This window comes from Scylla paramamosain, unplaced genomic scaffold, assembly GCF_035594125.1.
Source record: "Scylla paramamosain isolate STU-SP2022 unplaced genomic scaffold, ASM3559412v1 Contig8, whole genome shotgun sequence".
NCBI classification, from domain to species: domain Eukaryota; kingdom Metazoa; phylum Arthropoda; class Malacostraca; order Decapoda; family Portunidae; genus Scylla; species Scylla paramamosain.
In genome coordinates, this window is record NW_026973673.1 from 1,535,001 (window position 1) to 1,542,127 (window position 7,127).

The following is a 7,127-nucleotide window of genomic DNA, read 5'->3' on the forward strand; positions in this document are numbered from 1 at the left end:
ACGGCCCAGGCTTCCATCATACTACCTTTCATACCTTGGGGCCCCTTTCTCCTTGTACCATTCCAGGGTCTTCTTTCTTTCCGTCTCATTCTTCCATTCATTCAGTCCCACACATTTCACTTCTTTGTCTATCTCATTCTCCCATTTTCTCACATCCCAGTCAGCTCCCACTCTGCCTCCTCTTGTTACCACCCATTCACGCTCATTTTGATTCCTCCCAGCCATTCTCATCGCCTACACAACTTATAAGCCAATCCTATCTGTCATTCTCATGCACCTCTTCCACCATTTGCTTCCACTTTCAATCCACAGGTACACCTTCCTTGCTATTCTTGAGTCATCCATTTTCTCAAGCCTAATCTTGTATCTAAATGCTCTCTCTAGTTTACAATCTTGAATCTTGATCTTTGTCTGGCATCTTTTGGGAGTTTTTTGAAGCTTTTTTTTTTTTTTTAATGTTTTTAATATACTTTTCGAATAGTGTTGAAAGTAAATTGTGGGGAATTTAATGGGCTATCATGGTGTACTATTGGTTTTGTTTTTTTGCCGGTAGTTATTTAGATATTCAGAAAAATGTTGAAGATATTTGGGTGTCTTAGAATTTGATATATATATATATATATATATATATATATATATATATATATATATATATATATATATATATATATATATATATATATATATATATATTGTTTTTGTTTTTGTTTTTCTCTTTATTAACTAACTTGTAATTGGTGATGGTGATAGTCAGAGATGAGGAATTTAATGGACTATCATGGTGTACTACTACATTTTCTTTTCGTCTGTTAGTTATTTAGATATTGTGAAAAATGTTGAAACTATTTAGGTGTCTCAAAATTAGAATTGCTATATATTTTTCAACTTTTATCCTTATTAACTAATTTGTAATTGGTGATGGCGATAGTCAGAGATGAACAATTTAACGGACTACCATGGTGCACTATTAGTTCTGCTTTTTGACTGATAGTTATTTACATATTTAGAGAAATATTACAGAAAAGTTAAACAATTTTTTCTCCCTCCTCCTCCTCCTCATCATCATCATGTTTCTCTTCTTCCTATTATAATTACTACTAGTGTGTGTGTGTGTGTGTGTGTGTGTGTGTGTGTGTGTGTGTAATAATAATAAGAAGAACAAGAACAAGAACAAGAACAAGAACAACAAGAACAAGAATAAGATGATGGTGATAATGAAGACACACATATATAGAAGACATACTAAAACCTCCCTTAAAAGACATACGTTTTCTCTAATTACGTCACTTATTTAAGAAACATAAGGTCGAGCATCCTACAAATTTACTTACACGTAAAAATAAATATAGCTCTTTCTCTGACTTCTCCCACTTAAACATAATAATTAGTAGTATTAAACATCACAGAATAGTAGATTTAAATAGTATATACAAGTGAAACTATAAAAAAAACTCGTATAATAGCAATAAACAGGAATAACGAAGTACAGTCTAGTGTCCCTTAAAATACATACGTTTCCTCTAATTACGTCACGCCTTTAAGAAACAAAGTCGAGAATCTTTGCAATTACGTTTACAAAATGGACCATATTGACATTACACGCATAACTACTATTACTAATACTATTACTGCAACTACTACTACTACTTACAGCCACTTCTATCACCGAAATAGTTGTACCACGTAACTTTCAGGTCTCCTTGTTCACCGATAGTCCAACACACTACAAGGGCAGCCTGATAGTCCAAGAAGTCACCACAAACGTGTGACCATTCACTACTCCTGCTACTACTGCCATGCTGGTGGTGGTGGTGGTGGTGGTGGTTGTTGATGCAAATCTGATGGAGAATAAAGATAATAGTAGGTAATAGTAGTAGTAGTAGTAGTAGTAGTAGTAGTAGTAGTAGCAGCAGCGTTAGTAGTAGTAGTAGTAGTAGTTTCAAGACACTTATTCATCAATTTTTGACTACTGCTTTGACCCTTTTATGGGACTGGCATTTCAGTGGGCATTTTTTTTATTGGATTTTTGTTACCCTTGGCCAGTGTCCCTCCTACATAAAAAAAAAAAAGTAGTAGTAGTAGTAGTAGTAGTCCGTGTTTCGTTTTCTTCACCCGTGTTACGTTTTCTTCGTCCCTGTTTGCCTTACGCCCATCTTCGCATCTTCCACTGCTCTACTTTGTGTCAGAAACAAGTCTCATTCTTCTACTTACTTTACCGCTGTCTCTGCATCATTATTTTGTTGTCTTTCATTCCTATTATACTTCTAGTTTCTTCTAATCCCTTGGTGTCCCTTTGTCGCTTTCTGTTCTTCCTTTATCACCAGTTTCTGTTGTCCTCATTCCTTTTTCTAAGTTTCATTAATTGCTCTCTTTCATTCCTCTCATTTTATACCTCTAATTTATCCCTTTTGTAGTTCCCTGGTGTCTCTCTGTTTCTCTCTGTCTCTTTTATCACCAGTTCCTGCTGCTGTCACTCCCCTTCCTCTCCTGACCAGTTATTCACCACCACTCTTGTTTCTTGCCATTCCTCGTTACTCAGTCATTCTTAATCACTCCCTGTCGTTTCTTGCCGCTGGTTATCATTCCGTGTCATTCTCAGTCATTCCTAATTCCTCTCTGTGACCTCTTGGCACTCTTTAGGATTACGTGTCATTACCACTCATTCCTAATCATTCCTTGTCGTTTCTTGGCACTGCTAGTCATTCCTTGTCACTCGCAGTCATTTTTCACCTCTCTCAATAACTTTTTTGTCTTTCCTTATCATCTCTTATCACTTTAAGTCATTTCAGTCAACTCCATATAATTTCATCATTTCAAAACACTCCTAGTTGCTCATATTTTTTTATACTCCTCACTCCAGAAGCCTCCCAGCCACTCTCATTTTCATACCTCGTCACTCCAGAACACTCCAAATCACTCACGTTTTCATACCTCGTCACTCCAGAACACTCCAAATCACTCTTATTTTCATACCTCGTCACTCCAAAGCACTCCTATAGTCACTCCCTGTCAAACATTGTCACTCCTTGTTCATCTTCACCATCTCCAGACACTCCCCAACCCCTCCAAGTCTTTCAGTCACTCGTACTCACTCCACACGCCTGTCTTTCCTCATTTGTTTGTCTCGTACTAATACCCAACACACCAATGCTACCCTACTCTCTCTCCCCAGCCTCCCATCCACGTGTCGGTTTCCTCATCGTCTCCTTGCACTTCTCTCCCTCCCGTTCTCATCTTGATTACTGGGAGAGGCAGTGTCGCAGTGGCCCAGTCAAGGGTGCGTCTATGTTTAGCCTTCAGCCTTTCAAGTTCCGACTAATAGATTCTGGTCTTTTTTTTCTGTTTAACTCCTTTATTTGCGTCTGTGTGATGGAGGTCAAGTGATTTGGTGCAAAGGGCCTCGCTTCCACTTGATTTGCTACGTTTGACCTGCGACGCGTGTGACTTGAAGTGGCGGGAAGTTGAGAGGTCAGTTTCCCCTCTTGACTGCTTAAGTGGCAAAGTGGCTGCGTTTAATTAGGATGATTTTGAACGAAAGGCTGTGGAAATCTTGCTACTCCCTTTCCTATTCTTTCTCCATGATTAGCTGTGTCTCTTTCTTACTCTCTCTCTCTCTCTCTCTCTCTCTCTCTCTCTCTCTCTCTCTCTCTCTCTCTCTCTCTCTCTCTCTCTCTCTCTCTATCTATCTATCTATCTATCTATCTATCTCTTTATTTGATTAACCTCTTCTCATTTCTCTTCTTTTCTTCCTTTCTTGTGTTACTCTTCATTTCCTTGCTTACCTCTAATTTCTATATTTTCTTATCTTCCTCTCTCTTCTTACTCTTCCTGCCATTGCTTATTTTTCCTGTTCTCTTTTCCTTTCTTCCTTTCTTTCCTTACCCTTCCTTTCTTTGCCTACCTCTAATTTCGCTTTTATTATCTTCCTTTCTCTTCTTTATCTTCCTTTCCTTGCTTATCTCTCCTGTTCTGTTTTCCGTTCTTCCTTTCTGTTCTTACTCCCTTTCCTTGCCTATCTCTACTTCTCTCTCATATTATCCTCCTCTCTCTCTGCTAACCTGTCTCTCTACTTACTCTTCCTTCTCTTCTTTGCCTCTCATCCTCTTTTCCTACCTGTCTTTCTTTTTTTACTCTTCCTTTCTTCTAATTTCTCTCTTGTTACCTTCCTCCCTCCCCCCCTTGCCTCTCATTTCCTCCTGTTACATATCTTTACAGTCTTAACGATTAACAAGTGAAATTGGAGTAGCTTTTTATCTCTCTCTCTCCCTCTCTCTTCTTCCTCTTCTTCCTCCTCTTCCTCCTCCTCCTCTTAGACTTAATTCTTTATTACTTTCCTCTCAAATTCATGTGGTTTTCCTATACAACATTTTTTTTTTCTGGGCAGTATTGGTTAGAGTGATGAGAGTGGTGGGGAGGAGCGTCTGTATTATCCTGTCTCTCCCACTAATAGCGTAGAATAGTTACCGAAACAGTTTAGTAAGGAGCTCTGTTGCTGTTTGGACTTTCTTTGTATTCCTTTATATTCGTCCTTTTCCTCCTCCTTCTCCTCCTCCTTCTCCAGCAGTATAACTAACCAGCCGGACAGATAGACAGAGAGAGAGAAAGAGAGACAGAGAGAAGGACACACAGAGGAGAGTTTAGAAAAAGACTCGGGAAGAAAAAGTCCAAGACATCCTTTTCTTATCTCATTGAGTGTCCGTCTGCACGGCTCTTCAAACATCGCGAGGAAGAGCAGGAGGAGGAGAAAGAAGAGGAGGAGGTGGAGGAGGAGGAGGGGGAGGAGGAGAAAGAGGACGAGGAAGAGAATAGATCAGTGAAAGGCTTTGTGTTGAAGTATTTTTTTCTTTCTCTCTCTTAGTGGTTAAAATGGAGGGTAGTTACGAGGAAGAGGAGGAGGAGGAGGAGGAGGACCACGAGGAGGAGGAGGAGTTGAAGTTGTAAAACGTCACTGAAAAATTTGAGAAAACTGATAGATTTTTTCCGTTCCTCCTCCTCCTCCTCCTCCTCCTCCTCCTCCTCCTCCTCCTCCTCCTCCTCTTGGTCGTCTGTCATTATATTTCCTCGCCTCCCTGACTCTGGCCCTCGCTCTCCCAATCAGTAAGGCTTGTCAGTCATCCGTTTGTCTGAAGCGTGGAAATGATGGATGATTGTCGCCTTTCAAACAGACACACACACACACACACACACACACACACACACACACACACACACACACACACACACACACACACACACACACGCACGCACAGACAGACACACAGACCGACACTTAAGGTTCACGTTGAGTGTTAAATGAGTGTTTTCCGTTTGTCGTTCTTGGAAAGTTCAATCATACAGGAAAGAATTGAGTTTTCTTCTTCTTATGATTATTATTATCATTATTTTCTTCTTTTTTTCTTTTTTTCTTCCTTTCAGGTCTCCTATTTCTCTACCTAAAAAAAAAAAAATGACATTGTAGTTTTATTTAGACAATTGCCAGACAGATATGTGTTTCAGTTCTATGTGTTATTTTCTTTATTATTCATTTGTATAAATTTTGTTACTCGTGTATTTTGCAGTGTGTGATTCGTCATTTTGTCTATAAAGTGTGTGTGTGTGTGTGTGTGTGTGTGTGTGTGTGTGTGTGTGTGTGTGTGTGCGCGCGCGTTTAAGTCATTCACACGCACCCCCCGGAAATAAAATTTAAAAAAAAGCTTAATTAAAGCCATGAAAAACAGATTTGCCAAAGATAACTTGGTCTAAAGATGAACAAGCCTTAAGCGTCTGTTATGAGCAGCAAACTTTTCTAATTAAGCTTTTTTTCTTTTCTTTTCTTTTTTTTTTTACTCGAGCATAAAATGAGAGTAATGGTCTAAAGATAAGCAATCATTGGCGATTTCATTAAACGGCATTTAATTTGCACCAAGAGAGAGAGAGAGAGAGAGAGAGAGAGAGAGAGAGAGAGAGAGAGAGAGAGAGAGAGAGAGAGAGAGAGAGAGAGAGAGAGAGAGAGAGAGAGAGACAAACTTAAATTTACATATGCATTGTTTAATAAGTTTTAAAATTTTTCTTTTATCTGTCTTTGAAACTCTTCTCAAACCTTTTTTCCCATCCCATCCTTCTCTCCTTCTCTTTCTTCCCTTCCCTTCCCTTCCTAAAATCTTGCCTCCTTGACCCATTCCTCTTTGATTTTTTTCTTCCCATTCCTCCTTGTCTCAGTTCTTTAGTCCGTGCCCTTCCTTTGATCTGCAATTTTTTCCTGTCCTTTTCTTCTTTTCTCCATTTTATATCTTCTCTGCACCTTTTCTCCATCTTCCATTGATCTTTCCTCCTTGCCCCATTCCTCATTCATTTTTTCCTTCCCATTCCTACTTGTCACAGTTCTTTCAGAAGGAGAAGGAGGAAAGCGCTATAGAAGAAAGAAGAGTAAAAAGAGAAGTAATGATTGGGTGTTGGAGTGCCCCTCTCTCTCTCTCTCTCTCTCTCTCTCTCTCTCTCTCTCTCTCTCTCTCTCTCTCTCTCTCTCTCTCTCTCAAGTGTGTCGGTGTGTAGTAAATATTTAAGAGAGTTCTTAAAGAAAATAGATCGCTGAGAGAGAAAAAAAAGAATGTCAAGCAAAGAGGACAAAGAAAAAAATCAATAACTTTGCTTCCTTCTTTCTTCTTTCCTTCCTTCCTTCCTTCCTTCCTTCAACCTTTCCTTCAGCATATTCCTCCATCACTTCTTCCTTCATATCTCCTCTCCTTTAACCCGTTTACTCCTCATCCCTCTTATATTTTTATCTCCTCCTTCCTCTTGACTTTCTTCTTTCTCTCACTCCTATTCTGTCCACCTCTCTAACGCAAGAGTTAACCAGTATTCTCAATCATTCATCCCTTTCTCTGGTAAACTCTGGAACTTCCTGCCTGCTTCTGTATTTCCACCTTCTTATTACTTGAATTCCTTGAAGAGGGAGGTTTCAAGAAACTTATCCTTCAATTTTTGACCACTGCTTTGACCCTTTTATGGGACTGGCATTTCAGTGAGCATTTTTTTTTTCTATTGGATTTTTGTTGCCCTTGGTCAGTGTCCCTCCTACATGAAAAAAAAAAAAAGCCTACTGCCCTCTTTCCTCACATCATGCGCAGCTTAACCAATCTTGTTCTGCT

The 7,127-nt window shown here is 39.2% G+C and overlaps 1 protein-coding gene across 8 annotated transcripts in view; it reads right to left on the reverse strand.

Moving 5' to 3' along the window:
• LOC135096841 (ran-specific GTPase-activating protein-like) overlaps window positions 1-1,845 on the reverse strand; it is a 9,165-nt gene extending 7,320 nt beyond the window's left edge. For 3 of the 8 annotated variants that reach the window (XR_010265096.1, XR_010265097.1, XR_010265095.1), the window contains exon 1: window positions 1,652-1,840. The gene's annotated coding sequence lies outside the window, so the exon portion shown is untranslated. Of the gene's footprint in view, window positions 1-1,651 lie in introns of all 8 variants that reach the window. The other 5 variants (XR_010265092.1, XR_010265093.1, XR_010265094.1 and 2 more) reach the window with 4 other exon arrangements.
• Window positions 1,846-7,127: the final 5,282 nt, after the last annotated feature.